This window comes from Humulus lupulus, chromosome 6, assembly GCF_963169125.1.
Source record: "Humulus lupulus chromosome 6, drHumLupu1.1, whole genome shotgun sequence".
NCBI lineage: Eukaryota > Viridiplantae > Streptophyta > Magnoliopsida > Rosales > Cannabaceae > Humulus > Humulus lupulus.
In genome coordinates this window covers 140,573,945-140,586,559 of record NC_084798.1, presented here as the reverse complement: position 1 = coordinate 140,586,559, position 12,615 = coordinate 140,573,945, and the positions used below count along the sequence as shown (strand labels likewise).

The following is a 12,615-nucleotide window of genomic DNA, read 5'->3' as shown; positions in this document are numbered from 1 at the left end:
CTTTTGATCCGTAAGTGGATTTTAGAAGAACAAAAAAAAAAAAAAATGACGTTTTCAGGGGTGCAACACGAGGACTTCCCAGGAGGTCACCCATCCCAGTACTACTCTCGCCAAAGCGCGCTTAACTGCGGAGTTCTGATGGGAACCAGTGCTTTAGTGCTGGTAAGATCGCACCCGGAATGTTTGGTCCGCAATATTCATTTATAGCGGACGCGTGTGTCCTCCCTTTTCTCCCTCGGATCAACTAGGAACTTCTTATTCGCTGCTTGTTAGTGACCACGGTGTTAACCCCTCAAGGGAAACGGAATAAATGACTCTTTAAAGATTTGAAGCAGAAAATACAAACTTTTGAACCGTAAGTGGATTTTTGAAGAACAAAAAAAAAATGATGTTTTCAAGGGTGCAACACGAGGACTTCCCAAGAGGTCACCCATCCCAGTACTACTCTCGCCCAAGCACGCTTAACTGCGGAGTTCTGATGGGATCCGATGCATTAGTGCTGGTAAGATCGCACCCGGAATGTTTGTTCCGCAACATTCATTTATAACGAACGCGTGTGTCCTCCCTTTTCTCCCTCGGGTCAACTAGGAACGTCTTATTCGCTGCTTGTTAGTGACCACGGTCTTAACCACTCAAAGGAAACAGAATAAATGACTCTTTAAAGATTTTAAACAGAAAATACAAACTTTTGAGCCGAAAGTGGATTTTTGAAGAACAAAAAAAAAATGATGTTTTCAAGGGTGCAACACGAGGACTTCCCAAGAGGTCACCCATCCTAGAACTACTCTCGCCCAAGCACGCTTAACTGCGGAGTTCTGATGGGATCCGGTGCATTAGTGCTGGTATGATCGCACCCGGAATGTTTGGTCCGCAATATTCATTTATAGCGAACGTGTGTGTCCTCCCTTTTCTCCCTCGGATCAACTAGGAACTTCTTATTCGTTGCTTGTTAGTGACCACGGTGTGAACCCCTCAAGGGAAACGGAATATATGACTCTTTAAAGAGTAAAAACAGAAAATACAAACTTTTGAGCCGTAAGTGGATTTTTGAAGAACAAAAAAAAAAAAAAAAATGATGTTTTCAGGGGTGCAACACGAGGACTTCCCAGGAGGACACCCATCCTAGTAACAATCTCGCCCAAGCACGCTTAACTACGGAGTTCTGATGGGATCCGGTGCATTAGTTCTAGTATGATCGCACCCTGAATGTTTGGTCCGCAATATTCATTTATAGCGAACACGTGTGTTCTTCCTTTTCTCCCTCGGATCTACTAGGAACTTCTTATTCGCTGCTTGTTAGTGACCACGGTGTTATCCCCTCAAGGGAAACGGAATAAATGACTCTTTAAAGATTTGAAACAGAAAATACAAACTTTTGAGCCGTAAGTGGATTTTTGAAGAACAAAAAAAAAAAATGATGTTTTCAGGGGTGCAACACGAGGACTTCCGAGGAGGTCACCCATCCCAGTACTACGCTCTCCCAAGCACGCTTAACTTCGGAGTTCTAATGGGATCCGGTGCATTAGTGCCGGTATGATCGCACCCGGAATGTTTGGTCCGCAATATTCATTTATAGCGGACGCGTGTGTCCTCCCTTTTCTCCGTCGGATCAACTAGGAACTTCTTATTCGCTGCTTGTTAGTGACCACGGTGTTAACCCCTCAAGGGAAACGAAATAAATGACTCTTTAAAGATTTGAAACAGAAAACACAAACTTTTGAGCCGTAAGTGGATTTTTGAAGAACAAAAAAAAAAAAAAAATGAAGATTTCAGGGGTGCAACACGAGGACTTCCCAGGAGGTCACCCATCCTATTACTACTCTCGCCCAAGCACGCTTAACTGCGGAGTTCTGATGGGATCCGATGCAGTAGTGCTGGTATGATCGCACCCGGAATGTTTCTCCCGCAACATTCATTTATAGGGAACGCGTGTGTCCTCCCTTTACTCCCTCGGATCAACTAGGAACGTCTTATTCGCTGCTTGTTAGTGACCACGATCTTAACCTCTCAAAGGAAACAGAATAAATGACTCTTTAATGATTTTAAACAGAATATACAAACTTTTGAGCCGTAAGTGGATTTTTGAAGAAAAAAAAAATGATGTTTTCAGGGGTGCAACACGAGGACTTCCAAGGAGGTCACCCATCCTAGTACTACTCTCGCCCAAGCATGCTTAACTGCGGAGTTCTGATGGGATCCGGTGCATTAGTGCTGGTATGATCGCACCCGGAATGTTTGGTCCGCAATATTCATTTATAGCGAACGCGTGTGTCCTCCCTTTTCTCCCTCGGATCAACTAGGAACTTCTTATTCGCTGCTTGTTAGTGACCACGGTGTTAACCCCTCAAGGGAAACGGAATAAATGACTCTTTAAAGAGTAAAAACAGAAAATACAAACTTTTGAGCCGTAAGTGGATTTTTGAAGAACAAAAAAAAAAAAAAAAATGATGTTTTCAGGGGTGAAACACGAGGACTTCCCAGGAGGTCACCCATCCTAGTAATAATCTCGCCCAAGCACGCTTAACTACGGAGTTCTGATGGGATCCGGTGCATTAGTTCTAGTATGATCGCACCCTGAATGTTTGGTCCGCAATATTCATTTATAGCGAACACGTGTGTTCTGCCTTTTCTCCCTCGGATCTACTAGGAACTTCTTATTCGCTGCTTGTTAGTGACCACGGTGTTTACCCCTCAAGGGAAACGGAATAAATGACTCTTTAAAGATTTGAAACAGAAAATACAAACTTTTGAGCCGTAAGTGGATTTTTGAAGAACAAAAAAAAAAATGATGTTTTCAGGGGTGCAACACGAGGACTTCCGAGGAGGTCACCCATCCCAGTACTACGCTCTCCCAAGCACGCTTAACTTCGGAGTTCTGATAGGATCCGGTGCATTAGTGCCGGTATGATCGCACCCGGAATGTTTGGTCCGCAATATTCATATATAGCGGACGCGTGTGTCCTCCCTTTTCTCCCTCGGATCAACTAGGAACTTCTTATTCGCTGCTTGTTAGTGACCACGGTGTTAACCCCTCAAGGGAAACGGAATAAATGACTCTTTAAAGAGTTGAAACAGAAAACACAAACTTTTGAGCCGTAAGTGGATTTTTGAAGAACAAAAAAAAAATAAAAATGAAGATTTCAGGGGTGCAACACGAGGACTTCCCAGGAGGTCACCCATCCTAGTACTACTCTCGCCCAAGCACGCTTAACTGCGGAGTTCTGATGGGATCCGATGCATTAGAGCTGGTATGATCGCACCCGGAATGTTTCTCCCGCAACATTCATTTATAGGGAACGCGTGTGTCCTCCCTTTTCTCCCTCGGATCAACTAGGAACGTCTTATTCGCTTCTTGTTAGTGACCACGGTCTTAACCTCTCAAAGGAAACAGAATAAATGACTCTTTAATGATATTAAACAGAAAATACAAACTTTTGAGCCGTAAGTGGATTTTTGAAGAAAAAAAAAATGATGTTTTCAGGGGTGCAACACGAGGACTTCCCAGGAGGTCACCCATCCTAGTACTACTCTCGCCCAAGCATGCTTAACTGCGGAGTTCTGATGGGATCTGGTGCATTAGTGCTGGTATGATCGCACCCGGAATGTTTGGTCCGCAATATTCATTTATAGCGAACGCGTGTGTCCTCCCTTTTCTCCCTCGGATCAACTAGGAACTTCTTATTCGCTGCTTGTTAGTGACCACGGTGTTAAACCCTCAAGGGAAACAGAATAAATGTCTCTTTCAAGAGTAAAAACAGAAAATACAAACTTTTGAGCCGTAAGTGGGTTTTTGAAGAACAAAAAAAAAAAAAAATGATGTTTTCAGGGGTGCAACACGAGGACTTCCCAGGAGGTAACCCATCCTAGTAATAATCTCGCCCAAGCACGCTTAACTACGGATTTCTGATGGGATCCGGTGCATTAGTTCTAGTATGATCGCACCCTGAATGTTTGGTCCGCAATATTCATTTATAGCGAACACGTGTGTTCTCCCTTTTCTCCCTCGGATCTACTAGGAACTTCTTATTCGCTGCTTGTTAGTGACAACGGTTTTAACCCCTCAAGGGAAACGGAACAAACGACTCTTTAAAGATTTAAAACAGAAAATACAAACTTTTGACCCGTAAGTGGATTTTTGAAGAAAAAAAAAAATGATGTTTTCAAGGGTGCAACACGAGGACTTCCCAAGAGGTCACCCATCCCAGTACTACTCTCGCCCAAGCACGCTTAACTGCGGAGTTCTGATGGGATCCGATGCATTAGTGCTGGTATGATCGCACCCGGAATGTTTCTCCCGCAACATTCATTTATAGGGAACGCGTGTGTCCTCCCTTTTCTCCCTCGGATCAACTAGGAACGTCTTATTCGCTGCTTGTTAGTGACCACGGTCTTAACCTCTCAAAGGAAACAGAATAAATGACTCTTTAGAGATTTTAAACAGAAAATACAAACTTTTGAGCCGTAAGTGGATTTTTGAAGAACAAAAAAAAATGATGTTTTCAGGGGTGCAACACGAGGACTTCCCAGGAGGTCACCCATCCTAGTACTACTCTCGCCCAAGCAAGCTTAACTGCGGAGTTCTGATGGGATCCGGTGCATTAGTGCTGGTATGATCGCACCCGGAATGTTTGGTCCGCAATATTCGTTTATAGCGAACGCGTGTGTCCTCCCTTTTCTCCCTCGGATCAACTAGGAACTTCTTATTCGCTGCTTGTTAGTGACCACGGTGTTAACCCCTCAAGGGAAACAGAATAAATGTCTCTTTCAAGAGTAAAAACAGAAAATACAAACTTTTGACCCGTAAGTGCGTTTTTGAAGAACAAAAAAAAAAAAATGATGTTTTCAGGGGTGCAACACGAGGACTTCCCAGGAGGTCACCCATCCTAGTAATAATCTCGCCCAAGCACGCTTAACTACGGAGTTCTGATGGGATCCGGTGCATTAGTTCTAGTATGATCGCACCCTGAATGTTTGGTCCGCAATATTCATTTATAGCGAACACGTGTGTTCTCCCTTTTCTCCCTCGGATCTACTAGGAACTTCTTATTCGCTGCTTGTTAGTGACCACGGTTTTAACCCCTCAAGGGAAACGGAACAAACGACTCTTTAAAGATTTTAAACAGAAAATACAAACTTTTGATCCGTAAGTGGATTTTTGAAGAACAAAAAAAAAAAAAAAAATGACGTTTTCAGGGGTGCAACACGAGGACTACCCAGGAGGTCACCCATCCCAGTACTACTCTCGCCAAAGCGCGCTTAACTGCGGAGTTCTGATGGGAACCGGTGCTTTAGTGCTGGTAAAATCGCACCCGGAATGTTTGGTCCGCAATATTCATTTATAGCGGACGCGTGTGTCCTCCCTTTTCTCCCTCGGATCAACTAGGAACTTCTTATTCGCTGCTTGTTTGTGACCACGGTGTTAACCCCTCAAGGGAAACGGAATAAATGACTCTTTAAAGATTTGAAACAGAAAATACAAACTTTTAAGCCGTAAGTGGATTTTTGAAGAACAAAAAAAAAAAATGATGTTTTCAGGGGTGCAACACGAGGACTTCCGAGGAGGTCACCCATCCCAGTACTACGCTCTCCCAAGCACGCTTAACTTCGGAGTTCTGATGGGATCCGGTGCATTAGTGCCGGTATGATCGCACCCGGAATGTTTGGTCCGCAATATTCATTTATAGCGGACGCGTGTGTCCTCCCTTTTCTCCGTCGGATCAACTAGGAACTTCTTATTCGCTGCTTGTTAGTGACCACGGTGTTAACCCCTCAAGGGAAACGGAATAAATGACTCTTTAAAGAGTTGAAACAGAAAACACAAACTTTTGAGCCGTAAGTGGATTTTTGAAGTTCAAAAAAAAAAAAAAAATGAAGTTTTCAGGGGTGCAACACGAGGACTTCCCAGGAGGTCACCCATCCTAGTACTACTCTCGCCCAAGCATGCTTAACTGCGGAGTTCTGATGGGATCCGATGCATTAGTGCTGGTATGATCGCACCCGGAATGTTTCTCCCGCAACATTCATTTATAGGGAACGCGTGTGTCCTCCCTTTTCTCCCTCGGATCAACTAGGAACGTCTTATTAGCTGCTTGTTAGTGACCACGGTCTTAACCTCTCAAAGGAAATAGAATAAATGACTCTTTAAAGATTTTAAACAGAAAATACAAACTTTTGAGCCGTAATTGGATTTTTGAAGAACAAAAAAAAATGGTGTTTTCAGGGGTGCAACACGAGGACTTCCCAGGAGGTCACCCATCCTAGTACTACTCTCGCCCAAGCAAGCTTAACTGCGGAGTTCTGATGGGATCCGGTGCATTAGTGCTGGTATGATCGCACCCGGAATGTTTGGTCCGCAATATTCATTTATAGCGAACGCGTGTGTCCTCCCTTTTCTCCCTCGGATCAACTAGGAACTTCTTATTCGCTGCTTGTTAGTGACCACGGTGTTAACCCCTCAAGGGAAACAGAATAAATGTCCCTTTCAAGAGTAAAAACAGAAAATACAAACTTTAGAGCCGTAAGTGCGTTTTTGAAGAACAAAAAAAAAAAATTGATGTTTTCAGGGGTGCAACACGAGGACTTCCCAGGAGGTCACCCATCCTAGTAATAATCTCGCCCAAGCACGCTTAACTACGGAGTTCTGATGGGATCCGGTGCATTAGTTCTAGTATGATCGCACCCTGAATGTTTGGTCCGCAATATTCATTTATAGCGAACACGTGTGTTCTCCCTTTTCTCCCTCGGATCTACTAGGAACTTCTTATTCGCTGCTTGTTAGTGACCACGGTGTTAACCCCTCAAGGGAAACGGAATAAATGACTCTTTAAAGATTTGAAACAGAAAATACAAACTTTTGAGCCGTAAGTGGATTTTTGAAGAACAAAAAAAAAAAATGATGTTTTCAGGGGTGCAACACGAGGACATCCGAGGAGGTCACCCATCCCAGTACTACGCTCTCCCAAGAACGCTTAACTTCGGAGTTCTGATGGGATCCGGTGCATTTGTGCCGGTATGATCGCACCCAGAATGTTTGGTCCGCAATATTCATTTATAGCGGACGCGTGTGTCCTCCCTTTTCTCCGTCGGATCAACTAGGAACTTCTTATTCGCTGCTAGTTAGTGACCACGGTTTTAACCCCTCAAGGGAAACGGAATACATGACTCTTTAAAGAGTTGAAACAGAAAATACAAACTTTTGAGCCGTAAGTGGATTTTTGAAGAACAAAAAAAAAAAAAAAATGATGTTTTCAGGGGTGCAACACGAGGACTTCCCAGGAGGTCACCCATCCTAGAAATAATCTCCCCCAAGCACGCTTAACTACGGAGTTCTGATGGGATCCGGTGCATTAGTTCTAGTATGATCGCACCTTGAATGTTTGGTCCGCAATATTCATTTATAGCGAACACGTGTGTTCTCCCTTTTCTCCCTCGGATCTACTAGGAACTTCTTATTCGCTGCTTGTTAGTGACCACGGTGTTAACCCCTCAAGGGAAACGGAATAAATGAATCTTTAAAGATTTGAAACAGAAAATACAAACTTTTGAGCCGTAAGTGGATTTTTGAAGAACAAAAAAAAAAATGATGTTTTCAGGGGTGCAACACGAGGACATCCGAGGAGGTCACCCATCCCAGTACTACGCTCTCCCAAGAACGCTTAACTTCGGAGTTCTGATGGGATCCGGTGCATTAGTGCCGGTATGATCGCACCCGGAATGTTTGGTCCGCAATATTCATTTATAGCGGACGCGTGTGTCCTCCCTTTTCTCCGTCGGATCAACTAGGAACTTCTTATTCGCTGCTAGTTAGTGACCACGGTGTTAACCCCTCAAGGGAAACGGAATAAATGACTCTTTAAAGAGTTGAAACAGAAAACACAAACTTTTGAGCCGTAAGTGGATTTTTGAAGTTCAAAAAAAAAAAAAAAATGAAGTTTTCAGGGGTGCAACACGAGGACTTCCCAGGAGGTCACCCATCCTAGTACTACTCTCGCCCAAGCATGCTTAACTGCGGAGTTCTGATGGGATCCGATGCATTAGTGCTGGTATGATCGCACCCGGAATGTTTCTCCCGCAACATTCATTTATAGGGAACGCGTGTGTCCTCCCTTTTCTCCCTCGGATCAACTAGGAACGTCTTATTAGCTGCTTGTTAGTGACCACGGTCTTAACCTCTCAAAGGAAATAGAATAAATGACTCTTTAAAGATTTTAAACAGAAAATACAAACTTTTGAGCCGTAATTGGATTTTTGAAGAACAAAAAAAAATGGTGTTTTCAGGGGTGCAACACGAGGACTTCCCAGGAGGTCACCCATCCTAGTACTACTCTCGCCCAAGCAAGCTTAACTGCGGAGTTCTGATGGGATCCGGTGCATTAGTGCTGGTATGATCGCACCCGGAATGTTTGGTCCGCAATATTCATTTATAGCGAACGCGTGTGTCCTCCCTTTTCTCCCTCGGATCAACTAGGAACTTCTTATTCGCTGCTTGTTAGTGACCACGGTGTTAACCCCTCAAGGGAAACAGAATAAATGTCCCTTTCAAGAGTAAAAACAGAAAATACAAACTTTAGAGCCGTAAGTGCGTTTTTGAAGAACAAAAAAAAAAAATTGATGTTTTCAGGGGTGCAACACGAGGACTTCCCAGGAGGTCACCCATCCTAGTAATAATCTCGCCCAAGCACGCTTAACTACGGAGTTCTGATGGGATCCGGTGCATTAGTTCTAGTATGATCGCACCCTGAATGTTTGGTCCGCAATATTCATTTATAGCGAACACGTGTGTTCTCCCTTTTCTCCCTCGGATCTACTAGGAACTTCTTATTCGCTGCTTGTTAGTGACCACGGTGTTAACCCCTCAAGGGAAACGGAATAAATGACTCTTTAAAGATTTGAAACAGAAAATACAAACTTTTGAGCCGTAAGTGGATTTTTGAAGAACAAAAAAAAAAAATGATGTTTTCAGGGGTGCAACACGAGGACATCCGAGGAGGTCACCCATCCCAGTACTACGCTCTCCCAAGAACGCTTAACTTCGGAGTTCTGATGGGATCCGGTGCATTTGTGCCGGTATGATCGCACCCAGAATGTTTGGTCCGCAATATTCATTTATAGCGGACGCGTGTGTCCTCCCTTTTCTCCGTCGGATCAACTAGGAACTTCTTATTCGCTGCTAGTTAGTGACCACGGTTTTAACCCCTCAAGGGAAACGGAATACATGACTCTTTAAAGAGTTGAAACAGAAAATACAAACTTTTGAGCCGTAAGTGGATTTTTGAAGAACAAAAAAAAAAAAAAAATGATGTTTTCAGGGGTGCAACACGAGGACTTCCCAGGAGGTCACCCATCCTAGAAATAATCTCCCCCAAGCACGCTTAACTACGGAGTTCTGATGGGATCCGGTGCATTAGTTCTAGTATGATCGCACCTTGAATGTTTGGTCCGCAATATTCATTTATAGCGAACACGTGTGTTCTCCCTTTTCTCCCTCGGATCTACTAGGAACTTCTTATTCGCTGCTTGTTAGTGACCACGGTGTTAACCCCTCAAGGGAAACGGAATAAATGACTCTTTAAAGATTTGAAACAGAAAATACAAACTTTTGAGCCGTAAGTGGATTTTTGAAGAACAAAAAAAAAAAATGATGTTTTCAGGGGTGCAACACGAGGACATCCGAGGAGGTCACCCATCCCAGTACTACGCTCTCCCAAGAACGCTTAACTTCGGAGTTCTGATGGGATCCGGTGCATTAGTGCCGGTATGATCGCACCCGGAATGTTTGGTCCGCAATATTCATTTATAGCGGACGCGTGTGTCCTCCCTTTTCTCCGTCGGATCAACTAGGAACTTCTTATTCGCTGCTAGTTAGTGACCACGGTTTTAACCCCTCAAGGGAAACGGAATAAATGACTCTTTAAAGAGTTGAAACAGAAAATACAAACTTTTGAGCCGTAAGTGGATTTTTGAAGAACAAAAAAAAAAAAAAAATGATGTTTTCAGGGGTGCAACACGAGGACTTCCCAGGAGGTCACCCATCCTAGTACTACTCTCGCCCAAGCAAGCTTAACTGCGGAGTTCTGATGGGATCCGGTGCATTAGTGTTGGTATGATCGCACCCGGAATGTTTGGTCCGCAATATTCATTTATAGCGAACGCGTGTGTCCTCCCTTTTCTCCCTCGGATCAACTAGGAACTTCTTATTCGCTGCTTGTTAGTGACCACGGTGTTAACCCCTCAAGGGAAACAGAATAAATGTCCCTTTCAAGAGTAAAAACAGAAAATACAAACTTTAGAGCCGTAAGTGCGTTTTTGAAGAACAAAAAAAAAAATTGATGTTTTCAGGGGTGCAACACGAGGACTTCCCAGGAGGTCACCCATCCTAGTAATAATCTCGCCCAAGCACGCTTAACTACGGAGTTCTGATGGGATCCGGTGCATTAGTTCTAGTATGATCGCACCCTGAATGTTTGGTCCGCAATATTCATTTATAGCGAACACGTGTGTTCTCCCTTTTCTCCCTTGGATCTACTAGGAACTTCTTATTCGCTGCTTGTTAGTGACCACGGTGTTAACCCCTCAAGGGAAACGGAATAAATGACTCTTTAAAGATTTGAAACAGAAAATACAAACTTTTGAGCCGTAAGTGGATTTTTGAAGAACAAAAAAAAAAAATGATGTTTTCAGGGGTGCAACACGAGGACATCCGAGGAGGTCACCCATCCCAGTACTACGCTCTCCCAAGCACGCTTAACTTCGGAGTTCTGATGGGATCCGGTGCATTAGTGCCGTTATGATCGCACCCGGAATGTTTGGTCCGCAATATTCATTTATAGCGGACGCGTGTGTCCTCCCTTTTCTCCGTCGGATCAACTAGGAACTTCTTATTCGCTGCTAGTTAGTGACCACGGTTTTAACCCCTCAAGGGAAACGGAATAAATGACTCTTTAAAGAGTTGAAACAGAAAATACAAACTTTTGAGCCGTAAGTGGATTTTTGAAGAACAAAAAAAAAAAAAAAATGATCTTTTCAGGGGTGCAACACGAGGACTTCCCAGGAGGTCACCCATCCTAGAAATAATCTCGCCCAAGCACGCTTAACTACGGAGTTCTGATGGGATCCGGTGCATTAGTTCTAGTATGATCGCACCCTGAATGTTTGGTCCGCAATATTCATTTATAGCGAACACGTGTGTTCTCCCTTGGATCTACTAGGAACTTCTTATTCGCTGCTTGTTAGTGACCACGGTTTTAACCCCTCAAGGGAAACGGAACAAACGACTCTTTAAAGATTTTAAACAGAAAATACAAACTTTTGATCCGTAAGTGGATTTTTGAAGAACAAAAAAAAAAAAAAAATGACGTTTTCAGGGGTGCAACACTAGGACTTTCCAGGAGGTCACCCATCCCAGTACTACTATCGCCAAAGCGCGCTTAACAACGGAGTTCTGATGGGAACCGGTGCTTTAGTGCTGGTAAAATCGCACCCGGAATGTTTGGTCCGCAATATTCATTTATAGCGGACGCGTGTGTCCTCCCTTTTCTCCCTCGGATCAACTAGGAACTTCTTATTCGCTGCTTGTTAGTGACCACGGTGTTAACCCCTCAAGGGAAACGGAATAAATGACTCTTTAAAGATTTGAAGCAGAAAATACAAACTTTTGACCCGTAAGTGGATTTTTGAAGAACAAAAAAAAAATGATGTTTTCAAGGGTGCAACACGAGGACTTCCCAAGAGGTCACCCATCCAAGAACTACTCTCGCCCAAGCACGCTTAACTGCGGAGTTATAATGGGATCCGATGCATTAGTGCTGGTAAGATCGCACCCGGAATGTTTGTTCCGCAACATTCATTTATAGGGAACGCGTGTGTCCTCCCTTTTCTCCCTCGGGTCAACTAGGAACGTCTTATTCGCTGCTTGTTAGTGACCACGGTCTTAACCTCTCAAATGAAACAGAATAAATGACTCTTTAAAGATTTTAAACAGAAAATACGAACTTTTGAGCCGAAAGTGGATTTTTGAAGAACAAAAAAAAAATGATGTTTTCAAGGGTGCAACACGAGGACTTCCCAAGAGGTCACCCATCCTAGAACTACTCTCGCCCAAGCACGCTTAACTGCGGAGTTCTGATGGGATCCGGTGCATTAGTGCTGGTATGATCGCACCCGGAATGTTTGGTCCGCAATATTCATTTATAGCGAACGCGTGTGTCCTCCCTTTTCTCCCTCGGATCAACTAGGAACTTCTTATTCGCTTCTTGTTAGTGACCACGGTGTTAACCCCTCAAGGGAAACGGAATAAATGACTCTTTAAAGAGTAAAAACAGAAAATACAAACTTTTGAGCCGTAAGTGGATTTTTGAAGAACAAAAAAAAAAAATGATGTTTTCAGGGGTGCAACACGAGGACTTCCCAGGAGGTCACCCATCCTAGTAATAATCTCGCCCAAGCACGCTTAACTACGGAGTTCTGATGGGATCCGGTGCATTAGTTCTAGTATGATCGCACCCGGAATGTTTGGTCCGCAATATTCATTTATATCGAACACGTGTGTTCTCCCTTTTCTCCCTCGGATCTACTAGGAACTTCTTATTCGCTGCTTGTTAGTGACCACGGTGTTAA

General features: G+C 43.7%; 36 non-coding genes and 1 pseudogene across 36 annotated transcripts; all 37 read right to left on the bottom strand.

The window, feature by feature from the left end:
* Positions 1-57: 57 nt before the first annotated feature.
* LOC133786766 (5S ribosomal RNA) lies at positions 58-176 on the bottom strand. The gene has a single exon (XR_009871911.1). It is a non-coding gene; the product is annotated as a 5S ribosomal RNA (ribosomal RNA).
* A 221-nt stretch (positions 177-397) lies between these two features.
* On the bottom strand, positions 398-516 carry LOC133787879 (5S ribosomal RNA). Its single transcript, XR_009872867.1, has one exon. It is a non-coding gene; the product is annotated as a 5S ribosomal RNA (ribosomal RNA).
* Positions 517-737: 221 nt separating this feature from the next.
* On the bottom strand, positions 738-856 carry LOC133787119 (5S ribosomal RNA). Its single transcript, XR_009872221.1, has one exon. It is a non-coding gene; the product is annotated as a 5S ribosomal RNA (ribosomal RNA).
* A 228-nt stretch (positions 857-1,084) lies between these two features.
* LOC133786710 (5S ribosomal RNA) lies at positions 1,085-1,203 on the bottom strand. Its single transcript, XR_009871854.1, has one exon. It is a non-coding gene; the product is annotated as a 5S ribosomal RNA (ribosomal RNA).
* Positions 1,204-1,426: 223 nt separating this feature from the next.
* On the bottom strand, positions 1,427-1,545 carry LOC133786331 (5S ribosomal RNA). The gene has a single exon (XR_009871495.1). It is a non-coding gene; the product is annotated as a 5S ribosomal RNA (ribosomal RNA).
* A 227-nt stretch (positions 1,546-1,772) lies between these two features.
* Positions 1,773-1,891, bottom strand: LOC133788017 (5S ribosomal RNA). Its single transcript, XR_009873000.1, has one exon. It is a non-coding gene; the product is annotated as a 5S ribosomal RNA (ribosomal RNA).
* A 218-nt stretch (positions 1,892-2,109) lies between these two features.
* LOC133787307 (5S ribosomal RNA) lies at positions 2,110-2,228 on the bottom strand. The gene has a single exon (XR_009872336.1). It is a non-coding gene; the product is annotated as a 5S ribosomal RNA (ribosomal RNA).
* Positions 2,229-2,456: 228 nt separating this feature from the next.
* Positions 2,457-2,575, bottom strand: LOC133786730 (5S ribosomal RNA). Its single transcript, XR_009871874.1, has one exon. It is a non-coding gene; the product is annotated as a 5S ribosomal RNA (ribosomal RNA).
* A 222-nt stretch (positions 2,576-2,797) lies between these two features.
* On the bottom strand, positions 2,798-2,916 carry LOC133786571 (5S ribosomal RNA). Its single transcript, XR_009871724.1, has one exon. It is a non-coding gene; the product is annotated as a 5S ribosomal RNA (ribosomal RNA).
* Positions 2,917-3,143: 227 nt separating this feature from the next.
* Positions 3,144-3,262, bottom strand: LOC133787215 (5S ribosomal RNA). The gene has a single exon (XR_009872249.1). It is a non-coding gene; the product is annotated as a 5S ribosomal RNA (ribosomal RNA).
* Positions 3,263-3,480: 218 nt separating this feature from the next.
* On the bottom strand, positions 3,481-3,599 carry LOC133787472 (5S ribosomal RNA). The gene has a single exon (XR_009872492.1). It is a non-coding gene; the product is annotated as a 5S ribosomal RNA (ribosomal RNA).
* A 226-nt stretch (positions 3,600-3,825) lies between these two features.
* LOC133786782 (5S ribosomal RNA) lies at positions 3,826-3,944 on the bottom strand. The gene has a single exon (XR_009871926.1). It is a non-coding gene; the product is annotated as a 5S ribosomal RNA (ribosomal RNA).
* A 219-nt stretch (positions 3,945-4,163) lies between these two features.
* Positions 4,164-4,282, bottom strand: LOC133786861 (5S ribosomal RNA). The gene has a single exon (XR_009872002.1). It is a non-coding gene; the product is annotated as a 5S ribosomal RNA (ribosomal RNA).
* Positions 4,283-4,502: 220 nt separating this feature from the next.
* On the bottom strand, positions 4,503-4,621 carry LOC133786711 (5S ribosomal RNA). The gene has a single exon (XR_009871855.1). It is a non-coding gene; the product is annotated as a 5S ribosomal RNA (ribosomal RNA).
* A 224-nt stretch (positions 4,622-4,845) lies between these two features.
* LOC133786318 (5S ribosomal RNA) lies at positions 4,846-4,964 on the bottom strand. Its single transcript, XR_009871483.1, has one exon. It is a non-coding gene; the product is annotated as a 5S ribosomal RNA (ribosomal RNA).
* A 228-nt stretch (positions 4,965-5,192) lies between these two features.
* LOC133786934 (5S ribosomal RNA) lies at positions 5,193-5,311 on the bottom strand. Its single transcript, XR_009872072.1, has one exon. It is a non-coding gene; the product is annotated as a 5S ribosomal RNA (ribosomal RNA).
* Positions 5,312-5,534: 223 nt separating this feature from the next.
* LOC133788094 (5S ribosomal RNA) lies at positions 5,535-5,653 on the bottom strand. The gene has a single exon (XR_009873072.1). It is a non-coding gene; the product is annotated as a 5S ribosomal RNA (ribosomal RNA).
* A 227-nt stretch (positions 5,654-5,880) lies between these two features.
* Positions 5,881-5,999, bottom strand: LOC133787602 (5S ribosomal RNA). Its single transcript, XR_009872612.1, has one exon. It is a non-coding gene; the product is annotated as a 5S ribosomal RNA (ribosomal RNA).
* Positions 6,000-6,219: 220 nt separating this feature from the next.
* On the bottom strand, positions 6,220-6,338 carry LOC133786700 (5S ribosomal RNA). The gene has a single exon (XR_009871844.1). It is a non-coding gene; the product is annotated as a 5S ribosomal RNA (ribosomal RNA).
* Positions 6,339-6,562: 224 nt separating this feature from the next.
* On the bottom strand, positions 6,563-6,681 carry LOC133786317 (5S ribosomal RNA). Its single transcript, XR_009871482.1, has one exon. It is a non-coding gene; the product is annotated as a 5S ribosomal RNA (ribosomal RNA).
* A 223-nt stretch (positions 6,682-6,904) lies between these two features.
* On the bottom strand, positions 6,905-7,023 carry LOC133786951 (5S ribosomal RNA). The gene has a single exon (XR_009872088.1). It is a non-coding gene; the product is annotated as a 5S ribosomal RNA (ribosomal RNA).
* A 227-nt stretch (positions 7,024-7,250) lies between these two features.
* LOC133787057 (5S ribosomal RNA) lies at positions 7,251-7,369 on the bottom strand. Its single transcript, XR_009872190.1, has one exon. It is a non-coding gene; the product is annotated as a 5S ribosomal RNA (ribosomal RNA).
* A 222-nt stretch (positions 7,370-7,591) lies between these two features.
* On the bottom strand, positions 7,592-7,710 carry LOC133786867 (5S ribosomal RNA). The gene has a single exon (XR_009872008.1). It is a non-coding gene; the product is annotated as a 5S ribosomal RNA (ribosomal RNA).
* Positions 7,711-7,937: 227 nt separating this feature from the next.
* On the bottom strand, positions 7,938-8,056 carry LOC133787590 (5S ribosomal RNA). The gene has a single exon (XR_009872602.1). It is a non-coding gene; the product is annotated as a 5S ribosomal RNA (ribosomal RNA).
* A 220-nt stretch (positions 8,057-8,276) lies between these two features.
* On the bottom strand, positions 8,277-8,395 carry LOC133786688 (5S ribosomal RNA). Its single transcript, XR_009871833.1, has one exon. It is a non-coding gene; the product is annotated as a 5S ribosomal RNA (ribosomal RNA).
* A 224-nt stretch (positions 8,396-8,619) lies between these two features.
* LOC133786316 (5S ribosomal RNA) lies at positions 8,620-8,738 on the bottom strand. Its single transcript, XR_009871481.1, has one exon. It is a non-coding gene; the product is annotated as a 5S ribosomal RNA (ribosomal RNA).
* A 223-nt stretch (positions 8,739-8,961) lies between these two features.
* Positions 8,962-9,080, bottom strand: LOC133786950 (5S ribosomal RNA). The gene has a single exon (XR_009872087.1). It is a non-coding gene; the product is annotated as a 5S ribosomal RNA (ribosomal RNA).
* Positions 9,081-9,307: 227 nt separating this feature from the next.
* On the bottom strand, positions 9,308-9,426 carry LOC133787056 (5S ribosomal RNA). The gene has a single exon (XR_009872189.1). It is a non-coding gene; the product is annotated as a 5S ribosomal RNA (ribosomal RNA).
* Positions 9,427-9,649: 223 nt separating this feature from the next.
* On the bottom strand, positions 9,650-9,768 carry LOC133786866 (5S ribosomal RNA). Its single transcript, XR_009872007.1, has one exon. It is a non-coding gene; the product is annotated as a 5S ribosomal RNA (ribosomal RNA).
* Positions 9,769-9,995: 227 nt separating this feature from the next.
* On the bottom strand, positions 9,996-10,114 carry LOC133787942 (5S ribosomal RNA). The gene has a single exon (XR_009872928.1). It is a non-coding gene; the product is annotated as a 5S ribosomal RNA (ribosomal RNA).
* A 223-nt stretch (positions 10,115-10,337) lies between these two features.
* Positions 10,338-10,456, bottom strand: LOC133786315 (5S ribosomal RNA). The gene has a single exon (XR_009871480.1). It is a non-coding gene; the product is annotated as a 5S ribosomal RNA (ribosomal RNA).
* Positions 10,457-10,679: 223 nt separating this feature from the next.
* Positions 10,680-10,798, bottom strand: LOC133786932 (5S ribosomal RNA). Its single transcript, XR_009872070.1, has one exon. It is a non-coding gene; the product is annotated as a 5S ribosomal RNA (ribosomal RNA).
* A 227-nt stretch (positions 10,799-11,025) lies between these two features.
* LOC133786670 (5S ribosomal RNA) lies at positions 11,026-11,144 on the bottom strand. Its single transcript, XR_009871816.1, has one exon. It is a non-coding gene; the product is annotated as a 5S ribosomal RNA (ribosomal RNA).
* A 218-nt stretch (positions 11,145-11,362) lies between these two features.
* Positions 11,363-11,481, bottom strand: LOC133787159 (5S ribosomal RNA; annotated as a pseudogene).
* Positions 11,482-11,702: 221 nt separating this feature from the next.
* LOC133786871 (5S ribosomal RNA) lies at positions 11,703-11,821 on the bottom strand. The gene has a single exon (XR_009872012.1). It is a non-coding gene; the product is annotated as a 5S ribosomal RNA (ribosomal RNA).
* A 221-nt stretch (positions 11,822-12,042) lies between these two features.
* Positions 12,043-12,161, bottom strand: LOC133787107 (5S ribosomal RNA). The gene has a single exon (XR_009872220.1). It is a non-coding gene; the product is annotated as a 5S ribosomal RNA (ribosomal RNA).
* A 223-nt stretch (positions 12,162-12,384) lies between these two features.
* LOC133786313 (5S ribosomal RNA) lies at positions 12,385-12,503 on the bottom strand. Its single transcript, XR_009871479.1, has one exon. It is a non-coding gene; the product is annotated as a 5S ribosomal RNA (ribosomal RNA).
* Positions 12,504-12,615: the final 112 nt, after the last annotated feature.